Below are 16,650 nucleotides of genomic sequence, written 5' to 3'. Positions count from 1 at the left end.
CGTAACACTGGAAGATGCCAGCGTAAATTGCAGAAGAGATAGAAATACAAAGGTATGTGTTAGTAGATATGTTTTATGATTTATATGGTTCACATGTCAAAACCAATGATGGCTTTTAGGTTTGTTTTAAGTCATCTACAAACAACCAACACTGTTTATTTAGCCTCCTATTACTCCTTTGTGTGTAACAAAAATAATTTTCGGTTTTCCTTTTTCTAAATATGGTGAAAGTTTCAAGAGTTTCATTCACACGTTTGTTTTACAGTTTCTATTTTTATTTTATTTATTACTTTTCAGAAATTTTGCGTGGAAGCATCTCGTGAAGCATCTTCCATCACAACCGCTTTCAAAAAGCACAAGACTGATTCTTTACTCCCATTATTATTTAGACAACATGATCAAACAGACACCTTCACACTCTTACCATCTCTGCTTAATTAAAGACAATGTGTGAACGGTGAATATATTGACTTATGGAGACGTCAGAGATGAAGTTCATGTCCTGAAATCTCAGTTTGTTTCTGCTACATGAAGTATATGTCCCTCTACAGAACATACAGAAACTGTGCAGTTAGAAATGCTTAATCTCACAATCCCTGGGTTCTTTAAGAAACTCTTGACAGTTTGATTAATCTGTGTAATTCTGCTGTCAGCGAAGCTTCACCCGGACTCTGTGAATGACGTTTTATCTTTTTTAAAGAGAAATTTGCCACCATCAAGTCTTTTCTATCCACTCTGGTCCCAGATCCCTTCGGCTCACACTTTGAACTGATCACTGTCTGGTTTGTGAGAGAAATAAGTCTCGTTTGTGTTTCCCTTTAACAGTATTCTGTCACAAGGTTTTAAGGGCATTGTGAATACCACTGGGTCATGTATGTAAGATTTACTTAATTAACACATTCTTACGTCTGGCTGTCTGCTTTCTGCTGCCAGGCATGCTGTGATGCAACCTCTGATCAAGAACAATTTAGATTTTTCCATTTTTTCTAGTTTAAGACCTAATTTTTAAACTCTCTACCTAAACCTTTCAGTTTTAAGTTTTAAATCTCCGTCTGGATATTTTTGCTTAGTTTAGTTGTACAAAGTTCTTTAAATCTCCTGAGGGTAAATATATTTATCAATAACAACCAGAACTTTCCGTTTCTAGCAGTTATTTTCACAGTTAACGTCTGTTAAAACAGATTAATTGAAATTTCCGTAATAACCTGGTATTGGCTGGAAAGTGCAAGGTCTCCTCTTTGAGAAATTTTTGAGATATCTCTGGTACTGCAAATTTCTCTGCGTTGTCGGCGACACGTTTGGCCTAGAAGGGTTACTCATTGTGAATACACATTGACGTTTGTGTGTTGTAATGATCAAATGGCAAAACGTTTAAAGATTGTAAATATGTTGCTGAGTGCTGTTTGTGTGCAGCATCCTGTGTGTCTCTGGCTTTAATGCACAACGCTTACAGAGGATAGCCGCTGTCCATGATGGAGAACTTGATTTTTGCTGTTACTTCTTCAGAAAAATCTAGAGTTTGTCCAAAAATATTTTTTTAACAGTTGCATCTAGTTCTCCAAACGCCCCATTAACCTCTAGAACCCTTAAAAAATTCTTTCAATACAGCACAGTTTTAGACCAGACTATCAGTTAGATTCAGTGTCAGCATCATGATGCATAAAATCCCCATCCTCCAAGAACAAACTGCAGGTATGCCTTGCTGTATTTTAAAATGCAAACTTCAAGTCACTTTGAGTGAGTTGTCAGGAGAGAAGAAGTGCTTTGATCAGACACATCTGCAAGCATCAGCTCACAGCTTTGATATTCAATGCTACATCTAGCACCCATCTTTTTTACTTCTGACTATGAACAGGGAGTTTCACACGCGACTATCCATTTTCATCCAGAGGTGCAACGAACTACCGGTTGCTATCAGAGCAAAGGTTTCCATCTCCGCATTTAGAAATCTATTTAAAAGAACTTAGAGTAAAACCTTCTCTCTGTTAGCAGTCATTCCTTACAAAATGATCACTCTCTGCACTACCAGGCTATGCTTTATTACACTGAGAAACACTTCCAAGTACTAAAGGAAATGTAAAAAATTAATAGCAGGTGGGTTGAGCATCAAAAATTGTACTCAAGAGGAGTTCAACTAAGTAAGAAGTATCAATTCAAAAAATGACTTGAGTAAGACGTATTTGGTGAAAAGACTACTCAGTCAAAACGTAAATCTTTTAACATTTAAAAATGAAACAGGCCTCTCTCCCACACACAAGGTGTGATGCTGCCTCTGCCCCTCATGTAAATAATTAATTCTAGTTTACAACAGAAAAGTGTTTTGCAATAATTGAAATAGTGACTTGACAATCTAATTACTACAGTAATTTGAAGGTTTATTTCTCAAATATTATATTGGACACAACTGGATTTATTACAAACAAAGATGTCTTGTGACATGGTGCAAAGAAATGTGCTGTGTGTGATATATGCAAAAGTAAAATAAAACTATAAATAATGAGCTATGTTTCTGTCTTATAAAAGGAATGTGTTGTTGTTCTTTCTTGGCTTTTATTTGTACAGATGCCTCTGCTGCATAGCCTGCAGGATTTCCCTGTATTTGTAGAGCTGGTGTGGTTCAGAGAGACGGAGCCTTTTTAATGTTGGGCTGTTCTTGAGAAAATAGTTGTATTTCACCACAATGTGTTAATGGTACATTTTAAGTTTATGTAGAAAGTAAAAAAAAAGGAAAAAAAAATCTTATTTTATTTGTGTTTATAGTTCTTAACAAGAATATTTGGCTCTGATTCCATATTTGTTAAAAAAAACAACAACAACAAAAAAAACCCAGCTCAATAAGAAAAATAACTAAAACTTGACCACAGTGCATCTCTATTTTAAAGCAAATAAAATGAACAAATCTTAACTGGGAGAGTTTGAAATGTTACAAAATGCTCCATCCCTGCACCGAGAGAAGTTTCTGTTTTACTGACTCCCTCCACTAATGTATAGTTTATCACAGACTTAGCTCCAGAATAAACCGCAGTGATTCACAGATGACGACAGAGTAATCCACAGAGTAATCAGCAGAAAACCCTCCTCCCATTACCTGGTTTTCATCAAGAAATGTGAAAAATGTTTAATCTACCGCCAGTTGGCTTTGCTATATTTAGAGGCTAATTGCAACTAGCAGTTAATCGTAGTATCATAATGTGATTAATTCCTGGAGATGCCTTTGGCAGGTGATATGAGAACAGAACTTTGCTATGGAGATATTTTTATTGAACAAAGTGAGCTGCATAAATGTGTATTATTCTAAGAACAGATGTAATCATAAAAAAATAATCAATTATTGGTGTTAATATGGGTTGATTTAATGTTTTTTATTCTGAAATGAAACAAATAATTAAACATGTCAAAGCAGATTCAGTTTTGTCAGAAATGCATAAAAAATAACATAAAGCTTTCTTAAAAATCAGAGGAATAATCCTCATGGGGGTTGCACCAGTCCAGCCTGACTGTATTTTAATGATTATCTCCAAAGTGGTTATTACTTTAAATCTAAATATGCCAGGCCTGTGTATAAGTTTTGACTTAGCTGTACTTTTTCTTTGTTTTTTAATTCTGAATTTATAAATTTTCTCTCTTTTTAGTTTAATGACAAGGTGAGTGAGATAGCAAAAAACAAGCAACTGTATCAGAATGTTCTTCTTTTAAAGGTATGTTTTATTAGTAAGAAAAATATAAATATTTTCATATTGTCAAAATTTAAATTCCTTAAAAGAAGAACTCATGATGATGCAACATGCCTTCCTGCTGCTGTATTCTCATCTGACTGTCTTCATTTATCAGCCACTGCGGTGCAGTTAGCGAGGATATTAACCTATACAAGAAGTACTGATTGATATGTTGTCATTAACAGTAAAAAGTTCTCATTTCTCATTTTGCCATTTTACTGCTTATTAAATGATTGATCAGACATTTTGGTTTATCAATCTGTTCTGCTTTTGTGGATGTATTCATTTAAAGTGTCACAATCCTGGCGTCATTCTTCATACGTTTATTTAGGACGTGCATTAATTTTACTTTGCGTTATTACATGTAATTAGTTTGAGTCGCACCAATAAATCAATTCTTTTGCAAATCGAGACATGATGAGTGGGTTTTAATTACAGTTCAGCGTTTTATTGGTTTAACTGGATGGTGTAAGCTCTGCATCGTCCTGCGTCAGCAAAATCAGATCTGCTGCTCATCTAACCTAGAAACAATCCAGATAAGGCGACTCTGGCAATAAAATATTCATTCACAGCAGATGCACTCAAAACCTTCTTGTTGTGACGAGGTGATTGTAACCACACAAACCTTTTGTTGGTTTATTGAGACGTCACACCGATATCAATCAGCGATAAATCAGTCTGTGATTGGATCATATCATACTTGACAGATGGTTACCTGCTTTAACCTGTGAATGGCATAAAAACATTAAAACATGAGGAACAGCTGATTTCTATCACTGCTGTTTTATGCACTGATTCATACACTCCTGCCTTTCAAGGGGGTTTCATTGAAATTTTCAGATTTTTGATAGATATTCACATTTTTATCTTTTAATAAAGTACCAACAAGTAAAGTTTAAAGTAAAAGATAAAGTAACACAAGTCTGATTTGGTCCTTTCTTAAAATTACATTTCAGTTTTTAAATGTATTTTTGGATGAATGGATGGATGACTGAATACATTTTTAATTTTCAGATTTTATTTTTTCCTTTAGCATTTTAATGAATTAAAATACAAATAATTACAACTTTTTTTGTTTTACTATAAAGTGCTGACACTGTTCATGTATTTTGAATATTCTTTTCTGAATAGTTATGACCTTTGAACCCCTCTTAACGAGCAAAACATGTTGTTTTCTGTAAGCAGAATTGAATCAAAATGTTAAAGAAATCCCTCCTGTTCTGCAGTCGACTTCATAGCCGTTAAACCTGGAACCAGTTAAAACCATTGACAGTTTTCTTCTGTCCATCTGGCTAATTGTTGAATTGTTAACAGCCTTTATGTGGATCGGCACCAAAGGGGTAAAGTTGTAATAAAATCATTACTTTTTAGTAGTAATAAAAATGTTCTAATTGAAAATACTAAATAATACAAATGTAGCCTGGATTTTTATTTTGCCCATTTTACTCTGATTTCAGTTTAACCATTTGTCTCAGAAGTCACCTAACATATATTTAGATATTTAAAGTATTGCATGGTGAAAACCATGAACCCTTTTCCCTCTTCTTCACAAATATGCTCTATTTTGGTGGATTCAATGCACTCAAATGATGCATCAAGAGATGATTTCTAAAGAGAAGAATATTTTTTGGACATTGTAAACACGCTTGAGCCTTTCAGGTGTTCTTAACATATTATCAGACCTGAGAAAATGCGTTTTAAATGTGCTGATCTTTCACTGAAATGCCTGTGATAGTCTTTGTTTAGAATCCATGTGGAATAAGTCCACCAGCTCGCTCCCTCCCTCTCGACCCCGTTGGTACCGCTCCGCTGAGACTGGCTGGTCTTGGCTTTGGCGTGGGGCTGAGCTCACCGGTGGTGTGGTTATCAAATCCGTGTCTAAAATAGTACCAGGGTGTATGACATCCTCACAGGCATTCTGCAGACAGTGATGTCAAATTCTCTGTCTGACTGTTTTGACAAACTATTCCCACATCACACAAACAATCTTCAGCCGGAGGATGACGACAATTTCCCATGAATAATTAACGGCACAAACCAAAACACTCTGGAAAAAAAAAAAAAAAGAGCTATTTTAAAACCTAGATGAAGCTTGGTGCAAAAAGTTCACCAGAGTCTCTGTGGAGCCTCTCATTCTAAATATGCTGCTACAGTAACCTGTGCATGGCAGAAAGTGTTGCCCAAGTGGCTGATATTTATGTTGGTGTACGATAAATGGAATCATGAATGCCACTTTTACCGGCTGGCTTGACATGTGCTTTACAACAACATGATGAACAGTCGACATTAGCCAGCTTTCTTAAAAGGCCTCACTGGAAGAATCCATTGGCTCCCGGAGAAAATCATTAGTCTAAAACAAAAAGTCCTGCAGAGTGTGTGGGGAAAATGATGCTCTAAAATAGACACCCTTTATTTAGTTTTCACAAAATACTACTACTACTAAAATTGTTATTATTACTGTTGTAAAGGCTGATTTGTGAATTAATAATTATTTAGATGCAATTAGGAGAAAAAGCGCATTAAAATATTATATGTCTGATCAGAAAGAAAGTTTAGGAAACAAGCTGAAGACACAAAATCAGTCACATTTTAACTTACATTACTTGATGTTTTTGTCATAATTGAGTGTTGGCTTTTTATTCACGGGAAATCAACGGCAACATAAAGTGCGAGTCTGGGAATCTTGCAATTACACATAGACAAAAGATCTATTGATCGTTTATTGTACGGTTTATGGGTTGGAGTGTAATGCCTGATTAAACAAATTCACGTCTTCTTTCATCAAACGGAAGCATTTTATTTTTCTAGACTCTTTGTTTCTCACAGGAACAAATCTGGGACAAAATGAAACGGGGCAGTGAATCTTTCTGTTGCTGAAGAGGAAGTCTGGTGTTTATGGGAAACTTTGTTTCTCAAATAAACACTGAAAAGCCAGTGGACCCAGATTTTCACATTTTAATTGGTAATTATTTAAAAAGTGGGATATTCTTAAGCTAAATATTTAAATGAAAACAGGTCTTACTGAGTGGATGGATGTCATCTAAGCATTTCAGTGGGATGTGGAAAACCCCCCCGAATAAAGCTGTAATTTACGTTTATAGCATTTAAATGTTTTAAAATAGGTTGGTCTGTTTATAAATTTGATTCACAATAAAAAATAATTTTCTACAGAAAAAAAATTACATTTTTAGCATCTTGTTTTTCTTCAGACTAAATGTAAAATCTGTTTATATGTCTCCTGCTCTCTTTCTCTCAAATGTTGACACCTAAACACAGTTAATTGGATTATTTTTCAAGGATAAATCAAATACATAAGCTTTTTGGTAAAAAAAAAAAATTACTTCTGTCTAAATATCTTCCCAAACTGACTCAGCTTTCCTCATCAAAGTTGGATGTGATTTGATAGCTGCTCACATGGAGCCAGTTTCTGCTACAGGTTTCTTCCTGGGAAGGGAGAGTTTCACTTTCCGCTGCTTGTGTTTGAATGCTCAGTAGGAGGGATTGCTGCAAAGTCAATAGCTCAATGCAATCAACTATTCACTGTTTCTACATAAAGGACTGAGTGCTTGGCATTATTCAAATAAACTGAATTCAGTTCAGTTGGATACCATTGCCTTCCTATGCGATTCCACTCAATTTTAATCTCTCTTTGCTGTACAGTCTGGGCTTTCTCCCATTCAACTGGATTCCTCTGGTAGATTTTCTGCCGGACCAATCACCGAACAGGAGTTGTGAACGATGATGTTGATTTTCTGCAATGTTTTAGAATTGTAATCTTCCTGTAGTTTTAACAATGGCAGCAGAGGAAGTGAATGAAGCCGTTCAGTTTGTGTTTGCCACCTTTCCGGGCAATTTCCAGCAATTTCCAGACGTGCCAGTTTGACGTGTCAAACTGGCACGTCACATACTTCATGGCCAAATATTAGCCATTGCTTAAAATGTAAAACTTCAACAGAGTTCCACGCCTCCAGCAAGTAGTTGTTTCTTAATAGCTGAGGATCCAGAACCTTCTGCAGATGGATGTTTTCATGTTATTAGTACACTTACTACACTTTGGTTTCACTTTCTCATTTTCATGCAAACAAAAACCTGAATTGAAAGTTGCATGTTAAAACACTGAGCACATTCACTCAAACCCAGCACAAAACCATGCAATACAAAATCAAGAAGTAAAAAGCAAGCAAAACCATGGAAGAGAAAACATCTCACCGACACTGTCTCGCCATGTTATATCTGAATGTTTGTGTCAATTTGGATAAAAGTGGCTGGTGAAGTGAACATCCAGCTCATTAAAAGTGCACAAAACTGTTAGTTGTTGTGCATCTTCTCCTCTTCAGTGTAACCCATTCACAGGTCAATTAACATGAAAAGGAATTTTATGCGCTGGTCAGAAGTGACTTTCATTGGCGCCTCTCTGTCGTGCTCCACCAAACTATGCACTTACCAAAAGCCCACTGGTAAAGAGACTCATATCTCCCCAACTTCCCCCCTTAATTGGCTGATCAATTATTAACACACCAATAAACTTGCTGAATAAGTAATGGCGTTAAGGCTTATGTGGCGTTTCAGGCCAACAGCCCAGACATTTGGGCAAATATTTGTTGTTGATCTCTTTGAGACAATGTTGTTTATCATCTGAAACTTTGAGGTCATTTCAATTTTCATCTTGTCACTTACCTTTGAAGAGGGAACAATATTATTGAATTAGATTGGGGTTTGTTTGTCACCAACAGGCCGCAGACACAAAAGGTAAGAGAACATCCTCCATGAAGGTGAAAATTGTGTTCTTAATCATTTTAAAAGTAAAAGAATTACTTTTAAAAACAGCTTCATATTACAGCATTTTATGAGATCAGTGAAAACTTGAGGCATGAACAGAAAATGTGTAAAAAACGCCTGACAGCATTTACAGGAGCTGTAACCACATCATTATTTACAAGGGTCCTGCTTTATCTATGCTTTACCAGGTTTAAAAAAAAAACTGGAATATTTATGTATGATGTTGACTTATTTTAGATTTATTAGCTCATTGATAAAACTTGCTTAGATCACTGTCAAATTTAGATTTTATTCATTCAACCAAGAAGTCTGTTTCAAATTCAAATGGCTAAAAAGAAAACAATGGTATTATTTCTGTAATGTTTTTTTTTCTGTTTACATTGCAACAAAAAGTAGTATATCTAAAATGTTGGAGAGCCTTTTGAGTATTCAGTGGAGAAGCCTTCGGGTTCAGCTTACTTGATTTACACCTGCAGGTGAACTCGTTCTGCAGGAGGATGGTAAGTGCAGCTTTAAGAAAATATTGTGCGTAGAGACTTAAATGTAATGGAAATGCGATAGAAAGGCTTCCCAGGATATTGTCAGTAAAAAAGATTAGCAATGTAAAAGCAAATTGTAATGCATTTAAAACAAGTGCGAAAACCACAGAGAAAAACAGTTTCAGCTTTAAAATTTATCTACCAGCAAGAGCAAAGCTGTTTGGTGCCTTTGTGTCTCACAGACAGTAAACCTCCATCTGCTGGAAGGGTCAGAGACATTTTCCACAATGATTACCTGTTGTACCTATTTATTTTGTAGCTCAATAAAATTGCAATAACATTATGCTTACTTGCATACAGGGATGTTGGAAATAGTTAAAGCTCACCAGTTAGCTTTTTAGACCATTTCAGTGTCTCAGCGTTCACGACTGTAGATAAATTAAACAGTTGCTTTAGCTGCTGACAAGAATTTAGCATTTTGTTCCGTTTTTTTCATTCAGCTTTTAGCATTGAGATCCAAGTCTTTGAGGTTTGACGGTTTTAGCTCTCTCTAAGTCGGTATTCTGGCTGAGCTGCTCCAAAATGGGAACATTACTTATAGTCAGAAGAAACATAAAAATAAATGAAAAGATTAATTTAAATGTAATTCTGCCAGGGCCAATACAACATTTTGGGCTTAACTGTAAAGGATAGAAGTGAAACATGTCGGAGAAATGTAATTCCTTCACACCTTTGATACTGAGGTATCAAAGGTTGCACTAGACTTTCTCGCTGTCCGACATTTTGACAGATCTGGTCAAATAAATCCAGTCATTGTCCATTTTAGCCTGTCATTTTTTTAAAATGACGATGAAGACATATTCAATCGCATTTCATTTTCATTCTGCATAGTAATATGCTAAAAGTTGAACAAAGAATCTACATTGTGCCGTCACACATCAGACAATTCAGGTAGATGAATACATGTAACTTTGAAACGATGGCACTGAGACTATAAACATGGACGCAGAGGCTGAATCTGTTCTCTGCTGCCACGTTGGAGACTGGAATTACAAGCGCCACTTCAGCCAAAGTTTCGAAATCAGGGAACGTTTCTTGAACTGAAGCGATCAGAATCGGTAAGAGTCTACGATAGCGAGACACATTTACTTCAGTGTCCAGGACAGAGATGATACGTAGGTGGGATTTATTTTTTTTACCTACATAGTGTACTCTATGCATGAAGTTGAAAATGTCTTTGTGTCTGCACAGCCAGACATGCAGACCACCCATCAAAATGGCGGCTAATCTTTAGATTTTTGCGTCAAAAAGCAGTCCAAAATGAAAAATTCCCTGAAGCAGCTGTTGAGATATATGTCTATATACATGTATGGAATAATAATATGCCTTTGATATACATATATAAAAATAATATACCTCCAGACTTTTACATCTGTCTTTTTCCAGACAATTTTTGCAGAGATAAATGAAGTCTGTGCAGATTTGGCTGATTATCTTGGCTATTTGTTCGGTCTCCTTGGTAACCTCATTAAATCTTTTAAAATGAATAAATCACAACTGCTTTACAAAGCTGACACCTGTTAGGAAAATTGCAGGTGATCAGGCTGTACTGAGGTAGCTGAAGCTGTGCCTGAAAAAAGACACGCTCCAGCTTTCGTGCTGCTCAGAAACGAGTGTCAACCTGATATCAGAGTCGTAAAGTCACTCGTGTTCAACGGTGTAACCATTTCACTGCAGCAAACGCAGCCTAATTTAAAACAACAAGGAAACTGCTGAAAGGCAAAATAAATTAGTCTGATCATGCTGTGTGAAAAACATACTTTGCAACGTTGAGACTTTGTATTCAACTTTTTTCGCTGCTTTTCTTCTTCCATTAGACTTTTCTTGCCGTCACTCTGCTCTTCTCTTTTCACAGCTGAAACTGAACCTCAGGCATGCTGGCAACCTTCTGAAATAAGTATCCTGGTGTTTTAAATGGTAAATTATAGATAAAAATAGAATAAATAACCCAGTTCTGGATTCCGTTCTTTTGGGATCCCTATGTTGGCAGCATTGTACAACTTAATGACGTAAGCAAAAGACATGATTAGGTCACAGCATACGAAAAGTGGATCTGAATTTTGCCTCACCTTTAATAAATCGACAAACCTTGTATCAACACGCTCTGTAAACTCATACCAGGCTCTGTGTGTGTGTGTGTGTGTGTGTGTGTGTATGGAGATTTAGCATGAATGAAATAAGTCAACCTTTTTTTAAACAGCAGTCAGACAGGATTTCCATTGTGAGACTTAGCTCCTCATCAGGCTGACGTATTCATGAGGGAGATGAGCTCCATCTGCCTCAACAACTGCAGCTGTTTCATCTGCTTCATGCTGAATAATAAGATCCTCCTCTTTTGTTCATCTCTTCTCTTTTCTCTCTCCTCTCCCACCTATGCTGTTCTCAGAATCAATTTCTTTCTTTCTTCTTTTAATAGTTTACTTCCTCTTTTGTTTTTTTAGTGTTTGACAGATGACCTCAGTTTAATTTTACTTTTCTTGCTTTTTGTTCTTTCAAAGGTGATACATTTTTCACAAAGCTTTATTTTTATACTCTAATTTTTATTTTATTTCTTATAGGTGTTTATTTTGTTTGTTCTACCCTCCAGTCTTTTGTTTTTTTTTTTTCCTGTCAGTCCCTCAGCAGCAAAATTAATGGCTTCATCTTTCTGTAGACGTAATCCCTTTTGACTCGAACAGATCAGGTTTATGGGATTTTTCCCTGTCGACTACATGAATGTAAATATTACTGCGAGAGTTCAGCAGCCCTTTTTTCCTCCCTTGTTTCTGCTCCTTTGGGCATTTACAGTAGTAAATATAAAGAGTAATTAGGAAAACGTATGCATGTAGAAATGAAATTACCTCCACGGTTCCACTGGCGATCATTGCTAATGCTCCGCTCCCAGTTTCCTCTGTTTACGACGACAGTAAAACATATCAGTAGAAGAATCTAAAACATAATTATTTTACATATACATATATACATAATTATTTTTGCTTGTTTCTAGAACAAAAATTATTGTAAGTTTATTTTTATTTAAAGAAAACTTAAGTCTGTATTTTCTGTTTGGATTTTGTGCAGTTATTTTTAGATATTTTCTTTATTATTTTTGGTTCAGTCTCCACTGTAAATGTCATGTGAAAGTTGGACATTTATATGAATATATGAATGTTACAGTCTCTTTATTTTTTATTTGGTTAGCCTGGTTTTCTGAGGTTCTCCTTGATTTAGTTAAATGACATTTAGATGTTTAAAGATAAGGATCTCTTAATGAACACATAGGGTGTATATAAATGTTTTTAGTTAATATCTTTATATATGCAGAAGTTCTTCCTTATACCTGATTTTATTACATTTTTCAAATATATCAAATGTTCTTTTTTCAATTTCTTTGCTTTCTTATATTTATTTATTAGCATTTCTGAATAAAGCTATACATTTTGTTGTCACTGTTACATATGTTACTTTTATATGAAAATATAGAACTATATCCTAATTTATGTTCCTGTTATTGCTAATACTTAATAAAACAAGATAGCACCAGCTGACAAAATCTTTTAGGTTTTATAATTTATCATAGATGACTTACTCTTTAGCCTACTTTGTTTTATTTAATTCATATTTAGCATCAATCTCTTATTTTTAGCATCACTCTAAATGTGTACTGCAAAACACAAAGGGTTCATTGTTATAAATATTTACACTTTGCAAAGTTTCATAGGGAAAATGAAAAACAAAATGACAGTCATCTTGAAACTGGTGAGTGTGTGTGTGTTTTGTATGCTACATTTTGGTTAGTTTAATTTATATGAGGCAGTTATTTGTATTGCATTGTTAGTGATGTGACTATGTAAAAACTTCAGTTCCAGCACACACACACACACGCACACACACACACACACACACACACACACACACACGGTGTTAACCAGTTTAAGCTTGGCATGCTGTGTTGTGGTGCTACATAGTGTAACTGTCTCATGGCTCTGAGGAGCATCAGCCGCTGCAGACAAGCTCAGGCTGCAGCTAAAAATGCTAATCTTATTTATGTGGCTAGCAGATAGCCACATATGGGTTCGTGCTGTTTGTGGAAAACTGATTTTTTTTTGTTAACAAGCTGTTTTCAGGGACTTCGTTGTCAAAAAGCTACATAGTTTTGTTTGGGTTGTTGTTGCTCCTTCCTCTGCTTTTATCTTGCAGAGGATCATCTGGAGGATTTATATCAAAATTCAGATAGTTGTTCCCTTAATTAGAATGATTTATTTTTGTCTTTGGCACCATGGAAACTTTTAAAATACATCATGCACCCATTTAGCTCAAGAAATACTACCAAAATATAAGATGAAAATATATCAACCATAGGTTACATGTCAATATGCTGGGATCTGTTGACTTATGAAAAAAGTTGATACCGTATGAAACCCAACCCAGAATGCAAAGGGCCCAAAGTATGCTAAAAATCGAAGCATATGTCCACATATTGCTTGTCCATGCCATACGCAGACAAGAGAGATGGAGTGCTGACTAAAAACTAACAATTTTACATCTTTTCAGGAAATTCCTGCAAAAACTGTTCATTAACATCCTTAAAAACGATAAGATGAGGAGTTTAAATCTGATTATAAAGCCAAATTAGAGCTCTGCAAAGGGATGTTAAAGAAACCCAGAACCAGTGGTAGGATTTGTTATGAAACAATTACTGGGCTAAATAGCTACCATGATAACATTTCCTGTGGTTATCAATATAAAAAGAAAAAGTAAAACATTAACAATTAAATCATTTTCATACCATATGATGTAGCATCTCTTTTATTGTCCAATAAACCATGAATCTCTGGTGTTTTTCAGCAGACATGCAGAAGGCAGTGAAAGTAGGGAATATATTTTTTTAAGCAACATAGAGGTTAAAGTCTTAAATGTGAACTTTACAATTGAGAAAATAAAGGCTTTTTAAACATGTTTATATCACCAGTGAATGCAGTGGGAAGCCAGAGGAGCAATAATTTATTTAAGTTGTTAATTGTCATCTGTAAAAACACAATAAGTAATCTTAATGCTGGGTGCATTATAATAACACGCAGTCGTTGGACTCCTTTCTCTGCTTTTTTTACTCAAAGAAATACACTAATTTGTCAAATCTAGAAGTTATTTAATTGTTTACATAATTATTGTTTAGCTGTTTACATTTTAATCCATAAGTGAATAATGTATAGCTAATAAAAGGCTTAATGTAATATTGAAAATAATATGTAAAGGTGAGAGAAAATATGAGTGAAATAATGATATAATTAGTTCTTAGTATTAATACTATTACTTCTTCCACTACTACTACTACTAATAATAATAATAAATAGTGATGCACAGAAAGGGTTCTGCTGGCTCCACTCCTAATAACTTCAGCTTGTCATGATACGTTTTACTTGTTTTTAATACATTTTCAACAGACTGTGGTAATAAAAATGACCAGGATGAATTTAGATCCGTACCTGGACACGACTAGTTCGTTTATTTAGAGAAGAGTCTAATTATCCCTGGTAGTTCCTGCCCGGCTGCATACAAGCAAACTCTCCACTGTCGACAAAATAAACCTTCCTGGTGCCGACTGTTGTTTTCCTAACCTGGGGTTCCACCAAGTCTGCATGCACAGAAAAGCTTTTTGCAATCTGCAAATCAAGTTCATTTGAGCGGACAAAGTAAAAAGTAAAGTTATTTGATGATCTCTAGAACAAAGCCTGTCATGAGTCGTCCTGTAATAGAGAAACCAATAATAATAATAATAATAATAATAATAATAATATAAGCTGAAGCCCCCCACCACTCTGCACACACCCTCATAAACCAAAGTCGTCAGTTATTCTCAGTGGAGTGATTCTGTGATGAGCAATAATGAGGGAGCCCTGGATCACCACAAGCCTCTGCCTGCAATCAGGACATCCTTCCTTTTCTCCTGCATGCCTGTCACTGTATTGTCATATTTGGGTCCATTTCTTTAAAGTGCATTTTTAGCCAACTTTGAGAATCTGATAGCTGAAGTCTAAACTTAGATCAGGCTGTTAAACTCAGTATCATTGAGTCGGGCCAAATTGAAATACTCAGTCCAAGTGAATGGTTGAACTGAATATGCTCTGAATGAGGAAGATTTCTTTCTTTTTTTTTTTTTAGTCTTTTTAGATGTTTGACACAATTCAATTGGAAACAGAAAAACATTTTTAAAGATGTCAGATTTTTTTTTTTTGTTAAATAAAAGCAGCAAAATAAATTTTAGTCATTTCTGAAGCCTTCCTCGGTCAGTCGTTTTTAGTGGACGTTGATTGATACTACCTAAATCAGCCCGCTTGTAGTCGGTATTTACAATTAGTCCTGATGGTGCACACTTCACCAATATTTAAACAAACATATCTTTGGGCAGCACAGTGCTGCTGCGGCTTTATTGTTGCCGTGACATGCAGAACACACTTCTGTCTGTCACAAAGCCGCAGCTAGGCCCCAAAGGACAGCGGTTACTGGGCTGTGTGCCAACATCTAGAACGGAAAAAAAAATATTTGTAGTTGCAAGTGTGGTACTCCAAACTGAACAGCATACACTCTATTAGTAATAAATAATCTTATTTTTTATGGGGCATTTTCTGTCGTTTGTAAAAGAACCTATATTTCACAAACCCTCTCACTAGAAAATTAAATTACATTTTTCTTTGGGATCAATCTTTAAGTGTGAATTTGAATTTGAAAGACAAAGACTCAAACTTATAAAGTTACACAGTGAACAGATGACATATGTTCTTAAATTAACTCTTATTATGGAGAAGCTGTGCGTCTTTAGGGATGGTACAGCTGCTGACAAAATGTTGACAAAAATCTTTTTCATAATAAATCTTGTTTGTACTGGTTTGTGTAAAAGCATTTATGTAGATGCCATACAGTAAATTGTTGTTAGTGAGTTGCAAAGAACTGAGTTTAAATGGCAAGAAAAAAAAAATAAAACTCAATTACAAAACTTCATTACTGCATTGTAGACATTTATCTATATGGGCTTGCTTGAGCATGTGTGTGCTCATGTTCTCATAACTGGGGTATAATTTGGTACCACTTTCCTCAGAGTTTTACTACCACTAATGAGCTTAATTTCACAAATACCCCAAACAACAAAGTGGCTTTGAATCCCACCTTATTACCTGACTTCAGACAAATCGCTCCATACAAACCATCTCATTTGTTTGCTATGACAAACTCAAATTGAGAGCAGCCTCTTTTAATATGTCTCAGCTAAGCAGGATTGGTTAAGGGGTGCGATTCAATTATGAAAGTTTTCACGTTGGTAATTAGTCAGGGCGGTAACGTATTGTTTTATGGCTTCGACTGTGCATCTAGGTAGGAATGAGATGTTTTTAATGTGCGCACTGAGAGGATTTTGTTTGTTAATGCACTGTCTGTAATGAAGCAATACAATCTCGTCAATGCGGATGACAAAAAGGAAAAAGAAAAAAAAAACTTTCACACAGACGTTTACTCACACGCAGTCAGTCGCTCCAGAATATTTAGGACACTGCTCTTATTAGTGCATGGTTTTTAAAACAGTTTTGGTGTTTTATTTAAGTGCAATATTATTATTATTATTATTATTATTATTATTATTATTA

At 35.3% G+C, this 16,650-nt stretch overlaps 2 long non-coding RNA genes across 2 annotated transcripts in view; both read left to right on the top strand.

Annotated features, from left to right (window-relative positions):
• On the top strand, window positions 1–457 carry LOC107837654 (uncharacterized). Its single transcript, XR_001663697.1, has 2 exons — window positions 1–52; window positions 298–457. It is a non-coding gene; the product is annotated as an uncharacterized LOC107837654 (long non-coding RNA).
• LOC103146628 (uncharacterized) overlaps window positions 1–16,650 on the top strand; it is a 121,881-nt gene that overhangs the window by 101,506 nt on the left and 3,725 nt on the right. The window lies entirely within an intron of this gene.

Source organism: Poecilia formosa, unplaced genomic scaffold (assembly GCF_000485575.1).
Source record: "Poecilia formosa unplaced genomic scaffold, Poecilia_formosa-5.1.2 Scaffold164, whole genome shotgun sequence".
Classification (NCBI taxonomy): domain Eukaryota; kingdom Metazoa; phylum Chordata; class Actinopteri; order Cyprinodontiformes; family Poeciliidae; genus Poecilia; species Poecilia formosa.
The sequence above is the reverse complement of the archived record's forward strand: the minus strand, read 5'-3'. Positions and strand labels throughout refer to the sequence as shown.